The sequence below is a fragment of the Limulus polyphemus genome, unplaced genomic scaffold, assembly GCF_000517525.1.
Source record: "Limulus polyphemus unplaced genomic scaffold, Limulus_polyphemus-2.1.2 Scaffold4110, whole genome shotgun sequence".
Classification (NCBI taxonomy): Eukaryota; Metazoa; Arthropoda; class Merostomata; order Xiphosura; family Limulidae; genus Limulus; species Limulus polyphemus.
In genome coordinates, this window is record NW_013669720.1 from 1 (window position 1) to 25,341 (window position 25,341).

Sequence of the window (25,341 nt, forward strand, 5' to 3'; positions counted from 1 at the left end):
AACCGATGTGACTGTAACAGAAGAAAAATCATTATTCATTTGTTATGACTACTAACCAATGTGACTACCATAGTAACTGTAACAGAAGAAAAATCATTATTCATTTGTTATGACTACTAACCAATGTGACTACCATAGTAACTGTAACAGAAGAAAAATCATTATTCATTTGTTATGACTACTAACCAATGCGACTGCCATGGTAACTGTATAAAATGCTCTAAAGTTATTTAGTTTTTAATTCATAATTAATTCATCCAGTTTAACACACACTTTTTTTTGGTTTAGCGTCACAAAATTTTAATTACAGGAATACGAGCCTTTACCTTATAAAAAACACATAAATTACTGTAATTGTCTTTATATTGTCTCGCATTTCAATTGTGATACAACCCAACTTTGGTCCTACCACCTACACACATAAAAGTATAAACTTAAAGCACTATTTGTTTAAAGAGACCTAAACCTTACCTGAAGAAATCTGAGCTGCAGTTATCTCTACATCTGTAGCACTGCAAGATTCCTCATCCTCCTGGACAATGTCCACTTTGTTTCCACTAAATACAACTGGACTATCAGTGTCAACAAAACCTGCTCTGATGTCATTTCCATTGTTACGTGGTGGACAAGATGATGGATCCTCCTTATAAATGGCAATAATCTAAACAACAAATTTGTAATAATTAGTGGAAGGTTTTCATTAAAAAATAAGTCACGAATAAATATATAATTCTGCAGAAAAAACTTTAAAGATAGTAACATGTTCATACGGTTAGGTTTTCTTCAGATTATCGTTACTTATCCAAGGTTCCTATCCTTGGTTCAAAGTAATTTTTCCAATACATTTCAGCCATTTTTCATGACACTTGATAGCTTTGCATCACCTCTTCCTCATGCTTCTCATTTTTGTACATCTTATTTAAGTGACTACATTTTAATTTAGTTGTTCACAGAGATGATTAACTGTTATTAAACCGGATAATGCATTTCATGAAGTCACATATTTTCTTAATTTTTTTCAGGACCTCTATGTTTTTCCAGGATGTGTAGGAACCCCGTAGATGTCTGGTTATACTGAAATACAGCTTCCTGCATCAAACATACACATTCAATGATATCCATTTGGCCTAATCTGTTGTTCTCAAATGGTTTTCGACTTCTTTGAGAAACTTAGGGGTCAACAATAAGTTTGAAATTCTAGCTATATAAAGTATAAAACAAGAGTTAAGCCATGTTCTAATTTAACTAGTGACAGCTTGAAAAGAAGAAAAGAAAGCATGTTTTAGAAACTAATACAAACACGTTTTTATCAATACTAAGTATTGCCAGTAATAATATTGAAGTTAATTCTGCACGTACATTTTTCTCTTGGTGATAAAATACCTCAAATTCACTGGCTAAATGCCAGGGCAATGTGGTTAGCCAAGGCAAGACAAATAGTTAAGCTCCGAGGTTGACCAATAGTTCAAGAGCCAAAAGAAGCTGGAATGCATGTTACACTTTTCTGAATACAAAACAACTTACTTGGCATGTCTACCACAGTGTTTGTTGTGTTAGGTCTGCTGAAACGTTATATTAAAAGCTAGTGTATTTGAGTGGTTTAAGAGAAGTTTGGGAATAACCGTGTCTGTTAAAGTTTGACCACTGAAACCTATTGTACCACACATTCTTAGAGCACACAAATACAGCATATTGAACAACTTATAAAAATGTATAAACTTACACGAGAATCCTGCATCTAAGAATTATTGAGATACTGTGTGACAATGTATGTATGTCATTAGTGTGTAAACAATAAAGTTCTTAACAGCTTAATCTGTATTTAGATTCTATTTAGATACATATACAAATCTAGAATAATACCACTGTCAATATCAGCCCAATCATATTTTAAACAAATCAAAACTGCGGGAGTAGCACAATTATGTCTACTTCAAACAAACACCTTCAGGGTTCACTACATTAGGACTAGTTAATAAAGTATACGTACCTAATATATATATATAAAATACACGTAACTTACCCCTCCCCCATTAACAAGAACAATTCTTGAGCAAATATCAGCAAATTAACAAAACTATTTACTGAGTGTAAATACTGTCATTAATTAAGAAACGAGCTTTGTATTTTAATATTTTCACAGCACGTTAACTTTGAAGATTATGCACGAGTTTCTAGTTACACGTGTGTGAAGGCGCCAAAAGTAGTAATACAGACAGATTCGTCATCACGGCTAATTAAACATTATAACTGTTAACTGTAAACGTTTTGGTTTGACCTTTCTTTTAAACTACTTGATATTCCATAAGTATCGATCATATAGATGTATTAAGAAAAAAAAAAACAATTTACAAGTAAGGTAAGGTAAAGTTTAATTATCAACGCGGATCGCGGCAGGTCCTTTTAAGTTGTACGTTTTATTAGCTTACAGAATCCGCCAGCTAGTGTAATCTTGTTTCCTTATTCATTATATTGTTCAGCTGCCTATTAGGCTTAACAAATTCCGACTTCCTAATCTATGTCAATTAGGTATCATTTATTTTTATACTAAGGCATAAACCGAAATACGTCAGCCGTGACCGGACGACGTTTCGAAAGCTATTTCCTTGTCATCTGTCTAAGTTGTTCACATGAGCTCCGTGAACAAAGTTATGTAACCGTAGCAGACGATCTAATATTTTAATACCTATCGGATTCCACGCTCAGATGAACGCTCATTAAAAACGGTAAAATGGAAACGAATATCAGAATCGAACCTTTAGTCGGATCGCTTGTTTATTTGAACTCGATCTTCCAAAAATCTATCCGAATTATATCGAATTTCATAACTTCATGTACGTAAGCCTATTTCTTCCGAACATCGCCAAAATACAACTTCACAGTTAATCCCTGAAGACGCAAGGTTACCTTTTGAAAAGTACTATTTCTTGTAAGGTTATTGGATCTGAAATTAGATATGTAATCCGACGTGTATTTTAAATGATATTTAAATACGACGATTAGTCCTAGCTTGTAGGATAAAAGGAATGAAGAACGAAAATTACTAACTGTATACTTTCCGTCGTATAGCTTTCTACTCAGAATAAGGTTGTGGCGGTCGGATATCAATCGTTAGTAACATATACGATCAAGTTGATAACCAACGTAATTATTTTAATTGTTATAAACTAATTAGTCTTGTATTTGATTTATGACAAAGCTATTAAGATTATCTGCCCCTGTCCCTAATTTTGAACTACTGGTCAGAAGGTAGGCAGGCAGTTGGCACCTCCCTAAGAGATTGATTGTCACCCTTATAACGCATCCATAGCTTAAAGTGCGTGTACATTTTATGGTATCGCAGGAATGCGAATCTGGCTCGCTAGTTTCGAAATCCAGAGTTCTACTACGTGGACAACTCGCGCTCCCCACTAATTAGTAAACACTAATTAAATTTAAAATAACTAATTAATGATTAGATTTAGGTGATCGTATAAAGCTTTCTGGCTATAATAGAACGATCTACTAAAATTAATTTCACCCAGCTGCACTTACGGGGTCAAATTTCTTTCAATCTCTTATCATTAAAATATTTTAATATTTACTTTTGTCAATTTTGGAATCCTTATTACAATAATAAGATTTAGAGAAAAGATTCTTATTACCAATATCAGGTGCAAACATGTAAAATATGTCATAGGAAAAACAAAACCTGTTATAAAACAAGAAAGCTGAGAATCACGAAGATATCAATAGCACCTGTTCACGATCGTCAGCAACATAATTCAGTTGATCATCAGGGTCGAGAATACCTCCGTCACTGGAGCTCTTCAATTTTAAGAATTGTCACCCACGAGTTCTGCAAGAAAAAAAAAACAAAAAAACCGGAAACGTATTTCGTTTATTTTTATTACATATTTAATATACAAAATAATGTTATTGTAATAAAGAAAATATATTTAAACCTACTTCTTAAAATGACAGAAGATTTGGTGAAAGTATGGTTAAGGAACTATATAGAATTGATAAAAAACTAAACTTCAACCATCTAGTTCAACACCATAACAGTTGATGAGTCCTGGTATTGGACGAAAGGCCTCGTCGGTACTGAATTAACAGATTTAGTGACATCTTAAAATGACAGTAGATATGGTGAAAGTATGGTTACGGAACTATATAAAATTGATAAAAAAAACTAAACTTCAACCATCTAGTTCAACACCATAACAGTTGATGAGTCCTGGTATTCGACGAAAGGCCTCGTCGGTACTGGATTAACAGATTTAATGACATTATTGTACATTTGTTCTTACTTTCACTGATAAGTTGTTTAAATTACGACTGTGTATAATGGTTACTCGCCATTACTGGGCAAACAACAAAAAAAGTGTATTTTTCATTGTTTTAAGGTAGTTCAGATTAAAGTCAGGTATTGAGGTAACAAATATGACGTTTCTTGATACATATGTTTCCACAAATTTTAGAAGTGTTTGACTGAAGGGGAGGCTTCAGCATCCCAAGCCTCCCCCTCCCCGTTGCGCACATAACCTAGTGGGTTAGGCAATTACACCCGCCCACTCAGATTTCCACTTTTTTCTAGTTTTTGTATACTAAACAAGCCAGTTACATAATTCTTTTGAGTATTGCCTCTTTCTACGTCTTCCGAGATAGGTGGCGCAACCAGCTCCTAAAGACATGTAAATAGTTCATTTCCATAATAATATTAATATCAAAGCTATGTGCCAAGTGACATGACAGTGAAACATAGAAAAAAAATCATTAATTAGCATTACAGAAGAAGCTATAAAAATTAAAAAATAACACATTTAGTGCAACAGCTGCTATACAGCACCAAACACAAACTGACAGTCACACTAACTTACAATACACTCAACTGGTACTGTATTATACGAGTACCACATATCCGTAAGGCATAAGTGATACTACGCATGCGTAATTTCCTGACCGTCATGAAATTTAATTACCAAGTGTTTCTACATAAATACCAAGCTTGTTTTGTTTGTTTAAAATACATCCCACATATATTGATGTTGCCTTAATCACGGGACATTTTTATGCAACCGAAACTGACACGGAGATTTTCGGTTCGGGCATACATCAAACTAATTAATATACAGCGTTCCCACAAAAGCCTAGTGTAGCAAAAAAAAGAGTCTTTAATAGAGTTTCCAACTATCACATATAAAGGTTCAAGACAAGCTTGTGGAATCGCCTAAAACCCCGATTACAACATCCGTTCAATTTATTTTTATGTATATCGTTGTAAGCTATATATATTTAATTTGTTTGTCAATTAGAAGGAGCTGGCTGGGGATTGTTGGTGATTTTAACGTTAAGTTGAAAAAGACAGATCTACGTTATTGATGTTAGGTGGAAAATGAATTATTTTAAGAGTGAATCTCTGTTAACTATCGCGCTATTTTGTACAAGTAAACAGATTTTATGTTGTACAGTACAGTTAGCGTGGCCGAAAACTCAGATCTACAAGTATATTATATGCGTTCGAGCTTGTAATAACATTAAAAGAAACATACTGTTTTCATTTAAGTGGACTGAACGTTGGATTATTTCCACCAGATAATTAAAAAGAACCACGTCATAATACAATATGGTTTTGTTATATGCTCACTACTAATTGTTAACTTGTTGATTTTGAGTTATTAAAAGTCACGTGCAGGAGGTGACCTTGAAAACTGTTTTATATCTTTTAATTAAGTCGTGCGGTTTTTTGGTAAATCCACGTTATTCCGAGTAAGAATGTACATTTCTAATGAAGATTGAAACAAACAATGTCGGACTCCTTTTTTGCTAACTCCGTACGAGTGGTTTCTTATAGCAAAGTCACATCGGACTATCTGCTGTGTCCATTGAGAGGAATCGAACCACTGATTTTAGCGTTGTAAGTCTGCGGGAGTCAACTCCGTACGATGCAAGCGAAATTATAACACATGATTAGAGCTTGAAACACACGGATAAACGTAAAGTGGGTAAAGACAACTAACGAATAAAATAAGTTTAATTTCGCTGTTTTTTTATTATATAACAAGTGGATATTTAAACTTAAGGACAATGTAAAACGAGTGTTACAAATAAGTTTTTCTCGGGCTTGTTTAAAGTTATTGTGACGAAAGGACGTTACACCTAATTGTTCACGTTTCTTGTCATTATGCCTAACAGGTTGTTCATGCTTATTGTGATGGTTGAACAGTTGTTCTTGTTGTAACAAATGGCTTATATAAATAGTTTTACGACCACTACTGTGTTTGTTGTGTCCCAGACAGCCTAATGAGCCCTGGATTGAGCGAAACGCGTCGTACGCAATGAACTGGCAAACATAATGTGGTTGGAATATTATTCTCATACACTTTTCTAATTCTTGAAAATCCCTAACGGACTGGATTAATAACGCAGTGTTTAAAAACATAATAGGCCTAATACTAATATTTTATGACAAGTATAGTTAACTATACCCAATCTTTCACGTTTCTGGCGATAGTTGAACGCTAGGCCTAGTCGTTCATGTTTTCTGTGATGGTTGGTATTGATAGTTCACCAAGCCTAACATTGCACACTTCTTAACACCACACAGTAGAAACCTTCTGGTATTGATAGTTCACTAAGCCTAATACTGCACACCACACAGTAGAAACCTTCTGGTATTGATAGTTCACTAAGCCTAATACTGCACACCACACAGTAGAAACCTTCTGGTATTGATAGTTCACTAAGCCTAATACTGCACAACACACAGTAGAAACCTTTAGGAATAATTACCAGAATGGTCGATTCAAGCAAATCGCTGATCGAATGAAGGCGATTTAAAGACTTGTGTAAAACTTGCAGTCCTACGCCAACATAGCAATTTAAAGTTATAAACAACATACAATCCAGAAATACAGTATATATATATATATATATATATATATAACTTTCTGAAAAATAAAGTATAAGAACAACAACAAAATTGAATATCGTCATTCCAAATAAATTTCAGAACTGTCCCTGGCTAATTACTTATAGCTTGGATATCAAATGAAACAAAAGTCTTCTAGCGAAGAGAATTCTTACAAATACTGTGACACAACAATAATAAAAAGTTCACAGATTTCAATAACTAAGCTGATGGGTGTGAAGCTTGTATGCTACGTTCTGGTGAGCTACGATGTTGTTAAAGACTACTCAAAGTATTTTTCATTGTGTATTTGTCAGGTAGTGTGAACCGTAAAACAAATAAACAGAGGTTAAGTTGATATTCTGAAACCCATACAAAGATATCAATACAGTTTTATAGCCACTTTCTTGTGAAAGTATGTTTAATACAAGATAAATAAAGTTGGAAAACAAATAAATCAAATTATAAATTAATCTTTAATCTGAACAATGCGGTTGTTGTCCATCATCATTTACGGTGTTCAGACTCGACATCCAAGAGGATGAATCGGCTACACCATAACACAGTGGCGACATCCAAGCGGATGAATCGGCTACACCATAACACAGTGGCGACATCCAAGCGGATGAATCGGACTACACCATAACACAGTGGCGACATCCAAGCGGATGAATCGGCTACACCATAACACAGTGGCGACATCCAAGCGGATGAATCGACTACACCATAACACAGTAGCATGTAGGGACTGATACGTCACAAATTAATCACATAAATCCAGTTAAGCCACAACCAACCACGTGTACTGACTGAGAATCCTCTAATCTAGCACAGACAAATCATCCGCCTATACCACAACGCAGCCACAGTGACTAATGATGATAAACCACCAATTTATCAGATGTTTAAACCACACAAACGTCACTTGTTGAGACTGGTAACCGCCCTCTTCCATAAATATAAATTAAATGGTCCAGTCACGTGCAGTGATTGATAAACCATCAATACGGCACAGATATAGGTGAATACGGTACATTGTCATCTTCTAAACGTTATCCTCAAGGCTGTACAAGAAAAGAAGTGGAACTCGTTGTACGTAACTGACACAAAAACTGCTAGAAAATTCTACAACAAGTTGATTTGGTTGTTCTTAAGCACAAAGCTACACAATGGGCTATCTGTGCTCTGCCCGCCACGTGATAATTTTTCTTAAATTTCGAACGGAGAGTGGACACTTACAATTATTGAGATGCACTTAACATGAATAACTTTCAGTGACAATAAGTATGTACCAACTGACGAAATTGGGGATAACATCTTGGGTGAATAATGTATGTATATAATAGCGGAACAAGCAAGACCAGTTACACTTCGGGGAGGGCGAAAGTAAATGAATTTTGTCACTATCCTTTTCTAAATCCCCCCCCCCCCCTGCATGTATAATATGCAAAATACTTTCCGTTTTACACCACACTGACGTCATTGCGTTAGTGAAAGATAGAAAGCTAATTAGGCCATTCGATAAGAGCCAAAAACTAAGACGAAAACTCTTTTGAAAAGCTTAAACTGAAGGCCTCTAACTTATGATACGTTAAAAGGAAAAACTAAAACATTCAACATCAGATCATCAATATTAACTTAAGATCAAAACACTTTACTTAAGTAAAAAAAAATCAAAATAAACCTGGTGATGAGTATAGCTATTCAAATATTGTTACGTCTCTGTTCGTTTGTTACTTTTCCGTAAAAATTCTTTCCGAAAAAAACTTTAGCGATACAAGTCCTTTCTTAAACAAAACTAGTTTATTCTTTCTCAATACAACTTTGCAATACACTTAATTTCCACAGTCACGCTATAACTTAAACAAATGCTATAGTTCACGAGCTCGACTCAAGTGTCCGTCTCTATCTCTGTCCGCAGTTCAATTACGTTGTTGCCGTCACTTCTTGGCGGCTTATATAAAAGACTACCGCATATCTAGTAAACACTCGAGACTTCACGAAGGGACACGAACGTTCTAGAAGCTCATGACGTGTTACCAGCGTCACGTGACTTCCGCTGTCGTAACAATATTATTACTCACAAAAATCGTTTAATTAGTTACCCATACACTCTCGCTGATAGTTACTTTCGGCCATAAAGATTGTAGCGATTAATTGTACGGAAAGATATAAGATTCTTTAGTAGTAGTTTAGTTTGTGTTGAAGTTCGCACAAACTATTCGAGGGCTATCTGCACTAGCCGTCCCTAATTTAGCAGTGATAGACTAGAGGGAAGGCAGCTGTCAACACCACCTACCACAAACTTTTGGGATACTCTTAACAGCGAATAATGGGATTGACCGTAACGTTATAATGCCCCTACAACTGAAATGGCGAGCTCTCCCAAAACAGCACACCATGTCAGACAACTCTTCAGTAACCTGTGTTTAACGTGTGTTGGTTTTTGAATTTAAAATAATCAAATCCAACGTTCGTTATAAACAAGGCAAACATCTGGCGACATCTATTTTGGTCTTCGTAGAGCAATATCAAATCATGATACACAACAATATCATAACTGTAATCGTATTAAAAAAAAATTGACGAGTCCATTCAATCCTGAAGGTCACCTTGAATTTTCTTAGAAACCTTTTAACAGCCGCCAAGGAGGCTTAGAGATAAGTATACTCGTACAAAGCAGGTATATCTTGGGCTTACACATTCTGAGGTTAACGACAGATAAAAAAATATTTTCTTTTAACTAAACATGAGCTACAACACACGCAGTCACGGTGAACTCTTGGTCGACGTATACAGCACGGTTTCGACAGAACAGTACTGATATTGTAACGTCTTTTCGACCAACTTACGACAAATTCCACGAGTTGGAGAATCCCTTTATAGACAGCGGACATTTAATACAATAAATTGAGGTATGTGCCAGCAGACACACGAGAGAAATAAAAGGGTAGTTCCACCTTTTACCTATGAAGGACTGGGACTACAGGATGGAAACATATTGGGAAGTCATAATTTATTAATTATGCAACTTACCAGAATTGGACTTTCCTTTTAAAGTTAGTTGTGAGCAGAAAAAAAATATCTTAGAGCATCATGTTGAACTTAAGTTGAGATTCATAGTAAGCGGGATAAACTTAATCGTTGGGTCGGGTGCGGCCCGTCAGTTGGACCATGCCGCTTTAGTGTGCTACGCCTATAGCTTTCAGCGTAGCGTGGCAATAAGGGATTGTGTAAGATTACCACTTCCCACTAACAATTTATCACTGTATGAAGTGGTTTATACAATGGATTAATGTTAAAATTCTTGACACAGTTTTTTAACGACTTCCTGGATCTCAGATTGTTTAGTGTCTAACCGGGGGGGGGGGGGCATGTAGATCTGGTCAACGTAAATAAAAACAGTGAGGGAGGAGAAAAGGACAAATATACGAACTATATTAATTTGTTTTTATAATTCCGATTATTTTTTGATAAATAATATTTTGGATTAATAATATATACACACACACACACAAAGTTTTAACTAAATTCATGGTGAAATTCACTCAGGTTAAAACAAACTTCTGAATTTACTTTAATCTGAGTAACTAAAAATCAAATAAATCTGACGAATATTCACTGTCTAAACAAGGGCTATACAGAGTGAAAGACGTTAACAATACAACAGGTAGATTTACTTTCGTTTCACTAAAAAACAATTATAAAATTAATAAATAAAATACACAAAATTTAATTTATACTTTATAGAATGACTTGTCACTGTGCAGAAAGTCTGTCTAACTGCACCAATTTCTGATCTTTGTCATAATTTACAAGAACGCCATAAAATTAAACAAAATACAACTTTTGATGGTGTGCAAGTTGGCATTTCACCTAGATATGATTATCAAGTTCGACTCTTTTATATCATCTTCGCAAGTTGTTAAAATATTAATAAGTTCATATTGTCAGAGAAACAGCAAACTTACCTTCGGTGAATTTTTTTTACTGGCCTTATTAAAGTCATACTTCCGGTTTCGTCGTAGCAGCCTCACTGCCATACTACCAAGCGTTTCCATGTGAAAACTTTAGGCCTAGTACTTTTCCAAACTCACGTGTAAAATACGCTGTTCTGAGAACAGCACAAAATCAAACAGATCCGTCATGTAGTTTCTAAGTGCCAGCACCAGACAGATTACCGTAGCAATAAAGTTAAAATTATATTTTCTTACTGACTGAATACGAAACCCCCTTTTACCGAATACATAATTTTATAAACTTATAATATTAATTAGTACATGAAATAGTTGGGAGGAGTTCAAGATCATCGACTTTTATTATAAAAGAACACACGCTTCTATCATCTCTTAAGTTAGTGAATGTGTGGAACGAAAACGGATCATGTGGCTTGTAGGTTAATTACGTCAAATACAGCGACCAATCACCTGACGGTCCAACTGCAGTAAATTACTGGTAGCGGTGTTCCACACGAAAAACAAACCTTGTTTCGAACAATGACAGTGAATAAATCTTGGGGCCAGTATGTGACATCCACTACATGGATATTATGGAGTTTTAATTTCTTAAAAGTTTAAGGATTGTAGAACAGCCTTAAGGCGTACCCAGTCAAATCTGGTGGTGGTGAAAAGGGGGGGGGGAGACAATATGTAATCAAAATATCTCAAGTATATACTTCACGCACGATCAACAACAAAGCATGCCAGCGCAGTAATAATATTAATACATATATTACTGTTCATTTTCAACCACGAGTTCAGGTATACTTTTTTATTATTATTATACGTAGCTTTAACATTTAAGTATAGCACCAACCATTAATTTATAAATACGTATTGCTGAGCATACTTTTTTAGCCGCGGCATAGTGGCTCATCATAGAATGGTTCCGAGTTTTGTTTTTTTCAAGTACAAACTTTTAGCCCATAGCTCCATCTCTTGAGCGTTTTGAGAACTCATTACAGCCGCGGCTATTGAGGATTCCCTCTTGTTTTTTTCCCCTAGATTTGTCTCTTTACCTAATCCTTCCTATTTAGCTGCACCGTTTACTTACTCTATTTATTAAGTCTTACTGGTTATGATGTTTAAAACGATTAAGAATAATTGTTTGAGATATTCTGTTAGCTTATTATACGGATTAAGTACTTAACTGAAGACTTTTATGGAACTGATGTAAATACTGTTAACATAGGAAACATCTAGCTTACAGTCACTTGATCTTTAAAAAAAAAGACGAGAAGTACGTGGAGCTACATATTCAGAAAGATGGGTGTAGCGATCTGTTGCAGGTGTATTCAAAGAGGTAAGTCACATTGTTGAAGTCAAAGCGAAGTATTTCAGCAAAGTCTTTGTTTACTGGCCATCAACTAGTGGTAGAACTATTATGAATAAAATAATTTAACTGTAAATAAATTAAAATGTTTAATATGTGTTTAAATGGGGTGAAGAGAATAATGCAGCACTCAACAACAGAACTTCTACAGCAAATCTTGGCTCTCTCTCTCAGTAACAAAAAAACAAACAAATTACTAATTTCGTCAAAAGTTAGGACTGAATCTGATCTGTAAGTACCAAAATTACATTTACAGTATACGTATATATTATCTCTGTAGCTGACCAATAAGAAAACGGGTGCCAGAATTCGGAAATATCTCTGTTACATTTGACAGTCTCGAGGCATCCCCATACACAAGTTCAAATAGAATACAATGAAACTATCCCATGAAACAGTTGGTAAGTTCCTTTAATGATAAAGCTACAAAAAAATAACAACTCCAGATGAATTTAGCTCATGACTTCAACTGGATTTATGGTTATCCAAATCATAACTAAAAAAATTCGTAGACAGAAAGTATATACTAGAAACGATTAAGGTATGTAGTATGTGCATACTACAACCTTCCTCTCTCTCTCTTACCTTAGGCTTGTCCTCAAGCCAATTTGAAATCCAATAAAAAAGTCACTATGCGATCTAATGAAATCACATCGAAACCTCAACCCTCAGTTAAACTGGACACTGACGTCACGAAAAAGCAATATAATTAACACTCTAAACAAACACCTTAGAGAGCCTCACATGTACGAATCACGACCTCAACCAATGTATAGTGCTGACTGTAACAGATAACAAGGCAAAATACAATAAAAACCCTTTAAAAATCAAAATACAACAAACAAACTACTTAGAATACATTTGACGAAACACAAAATATACACATAATATAAAGAACCCTTTAAAATCAAAATTACAATAAATGAAACTTTTAACATTTGAAATACAAAATTAATAAAGCAAACACATTATAAGAGAAACATAACATAAATAACCAATATGCTAGGAAATTAATCCTTTATTTACAGTAGAAAAAGGTAAGAAAAAACCTTTTTATAATATAAAAAACAACAACAAATTAATATAAAACAAACACGAGGTGTTAAAGGTATAGAAAAAAAATGTGGAAACATACAAAGAGTATAACTTCAAAGAACAGGAAACAACTACTAACCACGCTTGAAATAATAATATTAAAGAAAAGGAACCACTAAATAATTGTTTGTTTTGAATTTCGCGCAAAGCTACACGAGGGCTATCTGCGGTGCCGTCCCTAATTTAACAGTGTAAGACAGGGAAAGCAGCTAGTCATCACCACCCACCACCAACTCTTGGGCTACTCTTTCATTAACGAATAGTGGGATTGCCCGTCACATTATAACGCCCCACGGCTGAAAGGAGCGAGCCTGTTTGGTGTGATAGAGATTCGAACCCGTAACCCTCATATTGTGAGTCGAGCGCCCTAACCACCTGGCCATGCCGGGCCCCACTAAATAAAGTAACCAGAATTGAATTACAGGTTCAAATCAATTCACACGCTACCAATAATCAAACCAAAAATAATACGCCAAAATTACATGACAAAAAATATTACAAATGCAACTTATTTTTTTAAATTCACACACACACACACATATTGACGTATTTTAAATTATAAAGAAAATATTCCATTTTTAAATAAATTAAATATAACCCTTTTCAAATAGCACGTGAAATAAAAACCTTTTAAACAAATACGAAGCAAAAATAACGCTGTTTAGCTAAACATTCAACTCAGGGAACACCTTGTGTATCCACAAGCTTTCTTTTGAGCGGGTGCACTGTTTCATTGGCTGAATTTCTCAAGATGCTGAAATCGTTGGGTATAATTATAATGTCACAGATGAAAGCCAACTCATGACTCGACGCTTTCCAAACATTATAGTTCATAATAATTACAATTTAATACGTTCTTAAAAACACATTCATAGTCCATAACGAAAGAGCTTGATAAAATAATTTATTTTATTAAGCTTCATCTCATACAGCGCCATCTATTGAGAAGTAGAATTAGTATACCTATGTATCATAAAAATTGAGCTTCAAAGTTTGGGATCGGTGGAGATTCTTCATTTGCCCGAAATATTACTCACAACTTTTCTTAGATACGACTAATTTAAATTTGTTTTGATGTTATTTACATATTTTAGCATTCGTTAGATGCATTTGTTTGTTTCTTTTTTGCAAGTAAGATGGTGGTTAACAACTAGTGACTAAAGTAAAGGTTGAACACTAGAGGGCTCTCACGGTGAATCTATGACTGGTAGTAGAGAAAACTTCTTTGTTTTTAGAGCAAAGCCACGTTGGTCTATCTACTGTGTCCAACACAGAGAATCGAACCCCGGATTTTAACGTTGTAAGTCCGTATACTTACCGCTGCTCCACAAGAAGACCGTATAGAAAATAATACGTGAGAAAAAGTGTGAGCGGTTAGTGAACCTGCTGCGTGATAAATAAAGTGTATTTTTAATTCTATTGTATTCCATAAAGTCAACAGTGGTGAAAGGCGGTACTAACGAGGTCGAAAACTATACAGGGGCAACAGTCCGAGATTAATTAGTCTAAAAGTACTAGTCATTTTATACAGGAAACGATTAATTTATATTTGTGTCCATTTTTAGTCAGCAAAAGTTAAAGGGAGAAATATTACACGTAACTAACCCTAGGATTCTTCAGAGGCAAGTCTATAAAGGCTTATAACGCTAAAAACCAGATTTCGATACCCGTGGTGGGTATAGCACAGTGTAGCCCATTGTGTAGCTAGGTTTATAATCCAACATACTTAAAATTGCTTGTTTGTTTGAATTTCGCTCAAAGCTACACGAGGGCTATCTGCACTAGCCGTCCCTAATTTAGCAGTGTAAGACTAGAGGGGAGGCAGTTAATCGTCATCACCCACCGCTAACTCTTGGGCTACTCTTTCATCAATAAATAGTGGGATTGACAGTCACATTATAACGTGCCCCACGGCATATTTGGTGGGACAGGGATTCGAACCCGCGACCCTCAGATTACGAGTCGAGTGCCCTAACCACCTGGCCATGCCAGGCCTAAAATGCCTTGTTTGACACAGAAAAAAGTGCAAGATATCGTTGGTTACTCACATTACTTCATCACAGTTTTACCATCTTCACAGACGCCAGAAAGAACAAAATATATTTTCAATTCCTCAACAGTGCACATCGCTGTAAAGTTATTCAAGTTAAAATATATCATTTCATATGCTGATTAGAAGCTCTTTGAATCTTTTCAATGATCTTATCAACAGACAAAACACTATATTCTAGACAAGTCATCTCCGAAGAAAGAAGATACGTCAATGGCAGAACGTTCAGTTCGGCTTGATCTATCCACTTCAGAGCCACACATACACACGTCCTCATGCTACAGGAGAGGTCAGAACCTACATGAAGTGACCTTATTGAAAATCAAACACATGTACGGAATACATTTCGCTCGAATGACACTCCCCTCTGGACTATGGCTGTATTTACTGTTATTTTTGTTATGAAAATATATACAGTTTGTTGACTTTATTTATACAGTCGTCACAAAGCTAACAAAAACCAACGACCTTTGACTTCTTGTTACAAATACACCTCCACCAGATTTCGTCAAACTCTGTCATAAACGGTTTTTCTCTATTTGTTGAGAGAACAACATACATTCAAGGTGGTTAGCTAATCGTTGAAAAAGCAATAACAAGACTTAAAGTGACTTGGTCAAGAACATAGAATGATCAAGTGGAATGATTGAAACTTTACTGTAATTCTTTCATTAAACATGTCCACGCATTAGCTAAAGTACAAAATTCGAATCAGACACGATGAAATATATATATATATGAAAAAATCATTATGAATCATAACATTTCAATTGTGTTGTTGGGCTAACAAAATATACGATCGGAGTTTGTTTGTTTTTTTTGCCAACCTGTCTTATTATGTAAGAGTTAAGAAGACATTTCGGTGCATTAACGTGGACCTTATTAAACATTTAATTCTAACGCGAACCTTTTTAGGGTAACTTAATCGCGTTAAGAACGGATAAATGTCGTCTCACCAATTCAGGTTGTCCAAAAAATATTCATGAAGATGTATAATGTGATTTTAATGTTTTAAAGAACACACATTACAGCTATATCTAATATTTTAAAAACTTGGTTATAAATTTTACTTATAGGCATAGAATGACTTATTCTAATTCCAGATTTTAGATTTTCTGACTCAAAACGACAAAACTAACAACGTCATTTTGGGTTTTGTCATACAGAATTTTTACAACGGAACATTTGATATTCGTTCTCGTATTCAACTGAGCATGAAAACAACTGATCATTTCTTTGGCTCTGTAGACTCCCACGCTAAGTTAAACAGGAAACGAACACCGTTACATTACTCTAGAACTTTCACTGCAGTAACAAGCGTGTTATTATTTAAAGTTACAAACCAGAAATTCTAATATTCGTTTTTAACTTCATAAAACATCAGAAAAAAACAACAACAACAACAGAGTATAATTTGTTACTTAGTACACCATGAATGTATCATGACTAAACCATCATATACCAGGACACTCACCTACTGATAACAGGTTTATGATCCAACTATATTTTTACTGAACTTTATTACACTGACTAAACACAATATATTTCATGCTACCTGGATACTCTGTCAGAGTGTAGCTTGTTCACTAAAGAGTATGTTTCTTCACATATGTCCGCATAGGGTTTCTGTTAATCTTAAAGATTCTGTGTCAGACTGAGATCCATGATTGCAGTGGTCAAGGAAGATGGTTAAAGCCACTGTATTATCTTCCGAACCAGTTTCTTAGGACAGGAGTGTAATGGATTGTTGAAGTGTTTTCTTGGGAATATACCGTAGCATTTTGGGGGTGAACATGATTGATAATAATGTTCACATACATTATCGAAGTTATTCGATCTTCTACAGGAACCAAAGAACTCAAACTTTCCACGAAAACGCTCTCCACATCGTTAGACCACCCCCCTGGTCCAATTCTGAAATCTGTAATGATAACACAGAACATGTTTAAAATGGTAGGGGGGAGGGATTAGTTAACCATTGTTTAACCAGCTTCTATTCCTCCTGAGAGAAATTACTATTATATATATATTTATCTCTATCAAATATCAATAAGATACACAGCATTATGCTGAATGTTGCATCAGGATTTGATGTTTTACCTGGAACACCTTATTATAACGGAGCTTTCTATGTATACGTCCAAAACTCAGAAACTACCGCACCGATCATCACCTATCATAACTTGATAATATTTTTAAAACTGAGCAATAAATAGAATACTTTAAATTTCGACAAAAATGATATGTTTTAGATTTAACCAATAAAAATTAAAAAAGAAGTACATTTCAAATGAAAAAAAAATAATAAAAGAATATTTGTTTTTCTTAGTGAAAATCTCACGAGTGTTGCAACAGAAAAGCAAGGCACTTTCATTGATAACTGCGTCTACAAAATAATACTTCAGTGAAATTTACTCTGTGATGATAGCTCATTTTTAAACTAAAATTTCAATAAAATCCTTTTTTCCCAAGGATGGTGAACATTATTGAATGTCAAGTATGAGTACATTGTTGTAGAACTGTCAGACAATTCCAGAAAAGACCGCAGGACCAATAGCCTTCTGCAGGAACTAGCAGTTATACCTGTCCCGAGGGCGGATATTTCTTCTAGTGTTTATAAAAAAAAAAAAGGATAGTTAATTATAGCATATGAAAATATTATGAGCGGCCAATACTCATATACATGACTTAATTAGCTTTTTGTTGTTGTTTTAGCATTGTGTTATAAAATGTTAATGATTGTTATCTTGTGTTGTTTCATAAGTGTTACAGAATAATTCTTGGTGTTAGCTGTGAAAAGTTAACAGACGTACACATTTGAAGTTTTTCTAGTCGAGCTATATTCTCTAATGCCAGAATCACCCCAAAGTCCAATTTTCCTAATAAACTCCCCTCGAGTTTCTGATTTAATGCAATCTGTATGGTAATATTTTAAAGGCATTTGACACCCCTGCAGATTTTGTGTTTTGTGACAAGTCTAAAATCATTTTTTCGTACCCGTATAGTCAATCTCTGTTCACTATCATTAATAGAATACAGTAATAGAAGAACTTTTATAAAGGTATATATCTTGTATATTGAATTTAAGATAAAGAAGAGTGAAGATTTAAGAGTGAGAAGATGGCCCAACCAACTTTCCCCCTATGAAAAGCAAATTGACCTCTCGGGTCCGAAATGCTACCAATACAGATTGGTACTAAATGGTCTTTAAACCAAGAACTTCATTACTAACGTCGTTTATTTATTTATTTTGGAGTATCAAATCTGTGGAACTACACGGTATTCAAACCTGCCCATTAACTATATTGTAACCAACAATCTGTTTGATTTGTAGTGCTGGCGGAATCCTCTGTTGTTTAATCAAAACCTTCCTGACCATGATGAAAGTACACTTTACAACATTTGTATACCAGGTGTATGTATTTTATTAAAACATACAAGTAAATGCATCATTTTGAACTTTTTAGCGGGAATATAACCCCGGACTCTGAAAGTGCTTGCGATTCACTTATTTTCATTTGGAGCAGATTTCTTAGAATTAATTCATTATAAAATTAAATTTGATAACAGAAGCCCTGAAGAACTGTTTGTATATGTAATTTTTGCCCTTCTAATGCCCCAAAAAGTTATTTTGGAATTTCGGTTATTTGAAGTATTATGGTAATTTATCCATTTTCCGGTGCTCAACGAGGTACCCCATGTACCTAGTGATCTTCCATCTGAGTTTGTAAAACATTTTTACCTCCGCCACCCAACGTGATGGGAGTTATGTTTTCACCCCTATGTTTGTGTGTTTGTCAGTAAGATTTCTCGAAAACGTTTGAAATGGATTTCGACGAAAGTTGGTACACATTTGGACTATGACCCAACTTAGAAGTGGTTATTTATTGGAGGGTCAAGGTCACCAAAATCCAAAACATTCTTATCTGTTAACATGGGGATCGGTTTTTTACACTATTTTTGCTCAGTAAAAAATGACCAAATTTTGATGAAACTTGGAGGACATATGTAGAACATCATTCCTCATTGTCCTGCCAAAAATGATCAGTGTTCGTTGATAACGGCACACATACGGACACATTTTCATACGTTTTGAGAGCCGAATATGATCAACGCTGCACGGAGAAGGTACGCGCTCTACTGAGTGCCTTTCTAGTTTGTTGTTTTGTCAAATTACTCGCATTAACTGGTTACGATACTAATACGATGCGGGTGTTAGTAAATACATAAGTCAGTGTTTAGTTGATTACCCAGACCTCAAGATTTCTTGTTGTGATTTTTTTCTCGAATTACTTTGTGTGTAATACATTTTGGTGAACTCAAAATCGGCCTTTTGTTGTTATGTTTTTGTAATATTATTATTATTGACGGACTTTTAGAATCACATATGAACTATTTCATTATTCGCCACTCTGTTCTTCTTGGCTTACTTTGTTGAACATACACTAACTGCACGCTTTATTAATTATAATATTGTATTGTTTGCTTATGTAATTACTTGTTCTATAATCGCATAAGTTTATTCATAGCATGGCTAGATTCCAAGACAAAGTGTAGATCAAGGATCTTTCAGACTTTAAAAGGGGCGTGATAGTAGGTGCTCATCTAGTAGGAGTAGCGTTAACTAGTACTGCATCTTTGACTGGCTTTTCAAAAATATATCTTCGGAAAGTTGATCAAATATTTAAAGTGGATATCCTACCCTTAGGGGTAACTATGGATACCAATCGCCGGAGGATTCACTGAGAGAAATGGGTAATTTGACCGGCTTGCAGTATGTCAGAATATGTTTTAGTTGATCGGTTCCTTCAGAGGTGGTCAGGATTCTATTATCCCCAACATAAACTAGTTCAAAAACCTCTTATCACAGAAACAACAATAAAACTTGACTTCAGTAATAACCAGAGTGCAAACTATGAGCAGTGAATCACTAGAAGCATGTAATGTGGTCTCTTGAACTGTATTCTAGTTTTTCTGCATTGATAATAGAGTAAAAATGTAGATGATACCACATGAAGTATTGTCTTTTGTTCTTCGGACAGTAAGCCGCTACCTTGTATGTAGTGTCACAGAATTGGACCAGACCTTGTATGTAGTGTCACAGAATTGGACCAGACCTTGTATGTAGTGTCACTAAATTTATGTCGCATCATCCTGTAATTCACTGTTGATATTGCACGTGAACATGATTTACATGTGCTAGTGGTGTGAAATTTAGATAAATCTATTTAAAAGTTGTTACCTTAACTTTAAAATTCAGCAATGATTGTAGAATGTTGGTTGATTAAAGTCTAGTCTGTCATAAACTAATTTTAATTCATAATGGCGTTCCAGTTGTCAATTTTCTTATTTTTATGATCTATCCTGATGAATTTTAAACGTCAAAATCAAATTTTATTACAAAACTTGTATTTCTGTGCAACAAATCTCACAATACGAAGATTTAAATGATGTTACATTGTTAAACATTTCTCTGATCTACGAGTGAACAAAAGCGGAAATTTAAGCATAATGTTTATTATCAAGTTATTGTATATAATTTTCACTAATAAACCCTCTGCTTTTGGAAATTTTTAAAGACTGAAATCAGGATCTATGAACAAGTTTATTGTCAAACTTTGTATTTAACCACAAAGCTACCCAATGAGCTATATATGCTGTTGCCAACCATGGGTATCAAACCTCGGTTTTTAGCGTTGTGCCACAGGGGGCATCATGTTTTGTACAACTTGTGTTATATTGCCGTAGTCCCACCGATCGATAGAAACTTCATTCGGGGGCGGGGGCGTTACTTACTGGTCAAAACATATTTGATACAGAAATACTGAGCTTAGCTTTCCAATACTATGACATAGAAGTTATGACCAGTTACAACATATGTATTCTGTAGCACACACACTAGAGAACATCTCGATAGATCGTAAAAGTTTTATTGGATGTTTAATCGGAAAATTTCTTACCATTTTCCTCACCAAAAACGTTAAGTTGTTCCATTCTTTACCACCATTTACTGCAGTAAAAACAAACTATAGTTTGGTTCACTTTTAAACAATGACCCTAAGTGTCTCTGCGGTAAGTCTTCAGTTTTATGACAAATCAGGTTTAGATACTCGTGGTGGGCATAGCTCACTGAGTAGCTTAGCGCTTACCAACAACCAAACAAGACCTTTCATCAAAGTTAAAATGCTGTAATTGAAATAGTCTCAAAGTACAAATACTGAAATAAATCAGTCATCTAGTATTCGGGGTATAGTTGACAGTAAAATCTTAAAGCTGGCCAAGTTTGCATCGCGATGGTAAGTCTCTCCCCTCCCCCCTTTTGTTTTACATGAAAGAGCAGCTAGAAAAAGGCTTTCCATTTTGTCACGGTATATCGACCTGCAACAACTTTGTTTTCAATAACAACTACGCAACATCTTTTAAATATCGTTTGACATTTACACAACACGCGTATAAAAAATACCTTCCTCATTTTTCACTATTTAAATTTTAAAGCTAATAACCTAGCGAAGATGAACTTAACAGTGGCCTCTAAAACTTATCAAACCGGTTTATCTAATCTCGAGAAGTTTGTCTCATAAAAAACTTCCTTGATTTTTTTATCGACTGATGCAGGATGTAACACTGACATACTGTATACAACATTTCTAGTTGTATCAACTATTTAGTGGTAAGTTATTTAAAAACATGTTGTTCTTACTGTTTTGCAACTATTTTCGCCAATGGCGGATTGTTATCGTTTTTTTTAAACCGAGGTTAAATGTTTTAGGTAACTGTACAATTATATAACATATTTGACAGTTCAAAGCCTTTCAAGCTGTTAGGCCTATAGACTTTTTTCCCACCATTTATCCATTCGAGTTCTGCTCATATGACACGTGCTTTATCCAATTTAGACAAGTAATTTTGAAGTAATTAGACCCTTATTATTTGTATCCTGTTCACAAAAAATATTTTGCCGCCAAATGAAAATTTGTTTCACGACAACAGCTCTCTCTACAAAAATATGTCTAAAACACGACTGAATAATACATAGTGTTATCTGCTTTCAACAAAAAAATTCAGATGCATGGCCAGGTGGTTAGAGCGCTCGACTCCCAACCTGAGGGTCGCGAGTTCGAATCCCCTCCCACCAAACATGCTAGTCCTTTCACTGTGGGGACGTTATAATTTGACGATCAATCCAACTATTCGTTGGTAAAAGGATAGTCCAAGAGTCGGCCGTGGGTGGTGATGACTAGCTAGCTACCTTCCCTCTAGTCTTACACTGCTAAATTAGGTACGGCTAGCGCAGATAGCCCTCGTGTAGCTTTGTGCGAAATTCACAACAAACAAACCAATCATCTTTTATAAAAAAACAAACAAACAGAAGTATGATAATTTTATTTTGTCCGATTTTGTAGTGAAAAGTTCTGCAAATAAAAACGGTAAAGAATACATTTTTATTAATATGTATTTTCTACATTATTATACCAAAGTTAATAGATAAATAAAGAGTAGCATAAATGATGTTATTACGAATACTTGTTCATACATTTATTATAACATTTATTTGTACTCGAAAAAAAATGATAACTAATTATCTTAGCCGATTAAACTAACAGAATATTACTTATACATCAAAAGCTGTATAACATAACAACCCCGAATATTTCTCGCAAAAGTCTCCTTAACGACATTTAAAAAAAAGACCAGTTCAATTTGATTCAGGTTCTTGTAAGGTCAAGGCTGATTCTGAACTTAATTTTTGATAAACCTCTCCTGGAAACAACATGCTAAACGGAATGGTACTTTATTATACAGGCAGTGTATGGTTGGCTGTAACGCTACAACTCGAGTCAAGCATGGTTCCCAAGTCCGGTACAGGTCCACGTCATGACACTTCACCACCCACTATTCACAGTCGTACAGTAGCCACAGCCTCTCCATGTTGCTGTCAACCCCAGATTTGTCCGTCCGAAATATGGGATGAGTGACGGGATTTGTCACTGCACATAATATTTTCACGTTGATGGTGTCCGAGATGTAAGTCCTGCACGCCTCCTCAAAAAAATTAATTTATACTTTGGACTACACTTACCTTAAAAGATGCAAACTCGTGCCCCCTACGGGTCGGTGTTTTGCGCAGGTGCACCGCTCGCAATACTCTTGATACGATTTCGTTCTCACGATATGTAAGATATCAAAAACATATGGCACGCGCAGACATAGGTGACCACGTTTTCTAATATTATTATTTGTCTAATTTAATATTTAATTACAAATAAAGTAATTAGCTCAACAGGTACAGGATAGCATGTACATTAGGTTGTTTGTGGCTAAGCTGCTATTACTATTACAGGAGAGTATGTACATTAGGTTGTTTGTGGTTAAGCTGCTATCATAGTTACAGGAGAGTACGTACATTTGGTTGTTTGTGGTTAAGCTGCTATCATAGTTACAGGAGAGTACGTACATTGGGTTGTTTGTGGTTAAGCTGCTATCATAGTTACAGGAGAGTACGTACATTTGGTTGTTTGTGGTTAAGCTGCTATCATAGTTACAGGAGAGTACGTACATTAGGTTGTTTGTGGCTAAGCTGCTATCATAGTTACAGGAGAGTACGTACATTAGGTTGTTTGTGGTTAAGCTGCTATCATAGTTACAGGGGAGCATGTACATTAGGTTGTTTGTGGTTAAGCTGCTATCATAGTTACAGGAGAGCATGTACATTAGGTTGTTTGTGGTTAAGCTGCTATCATAGTTATAGGAGAGTACGTACATTAGGTTGTTTGTGGTTAAGCTGCTATCATAGTTACAGGAGAGTACGTACAATTGGTTGTTTGTGGCTAAGTTGCTAAGGCTATCTGCCACCGTCTCTAATTTTTAACTGCCGACCACAGGAAAAGCAACAAGCCGGCAACACCCACCGCCAATTCTCGGGCTACTCTTTATCAACGAACAGCAGATAGACCTTCACAGCGCCTAGTTTCGATCCCGTAACTTGCAGCTCGAGCGCCCTAACCATAAGGTGACCCGCAAACAACGTGCAGTACCTTCAAACGGCAATTCAGCAACTCACACACACACACAAATTCTGAATGTCTCCAAGCACGCCCAACAACAAACCCAGGGCGCACAGATACTTGTACAAAATCCCGAATCGTGTCACTATACACAGAATATCTTTCTGTAAATACTATCTAATGAACAACCACGAACAACGTCGAAAGGATGGGAGGAGGGAGATTTTACAGTTACCTGAAATTTGTAAACAAGACTGCAATAGTATTATCAAAATTGTAGTACTAATTTTGAACTATCTTTTATTATATTTCAATAACAAATATAACACAAAGAATTAATTAGATCAATACAAATTTTCATTCCAAATGACAATAACGACCATAAATTACATCTACATCAGTAACAAAAGTTACCATAGTAACAGCTCAAAAATCACGAAGTGCTCTTTGTAAAGATTTTTATTTTAAACATAAAATTTGAGTTTCTCGACTGTATTAGAAAAAGAAACGAGAAAACAGAAGTTGGTAAAAATACCACAGCGATGGTAGAGCCTGAAGCCTATACTTTTACCCACTGTTTAAAACAGTTTGGTATCTTACTGTAAAGATGACTCGTTGTGTGGTAGTTAGTTGCGTACGGTGTTTCTCACACTGGCGTCCTAGTTCGGACACCGGGTGAGCATGTTTTGGTGTGACGGGGATTCGAACACGCGACCTGCAGATTGCGAGTCGAGCGTCCTAACCACCCGGGCACACTCATTGTGTTAACAGCCATCATCCACAGCTGGCTGGCTCGATTACCATCGTTTTTTGTAGGGCAACTAGAAACTGTCCCACGATGTACATGGCCTACCTTGTTTTAGGACTTTTGCCCGAGAAGGGAGATAAAAACGCCCTAATATGGATCTATAAAAAAAAAGTGGAAATGTGCTTTTTTGGCTTTGAATTTAAAGACACTATGGAGCACA

At 35.3% G+C, this 25,341-nt stretch overlaps 1 long non-coding RNA gene across 2 annotated transcripts in view; it reads right to left on the bottom strand.

Moving 5' to 3' along the window:
• Nucleotides 1-475: 475 nt before the first annotated feature.
• Nucleotides 476-25,341, bottom strand: part of LOC111088604 — a 36,066-nt gene continuing 11,200 nt past the window's right edge. Inside the window, exons 1-3 of one of the 2 annotated variants that reach the window (XR_002613077.1) lie at nt 10,864-11,356; nt 3,739-3,838; nt 476-661 (exon numbers count right to left, since the gene is read on the bottom strand). This is a non-coding gene — a long non-coding RNA (uncharacterized LOC111088604). Of the gene's footprint in view, nt 662-3,738; nt 3,839-10,863; nt 11,357-25,341 lie in introns of those variants that run through there. The other variant, XR_002613078.1, reaches the window with a different exon arrangement.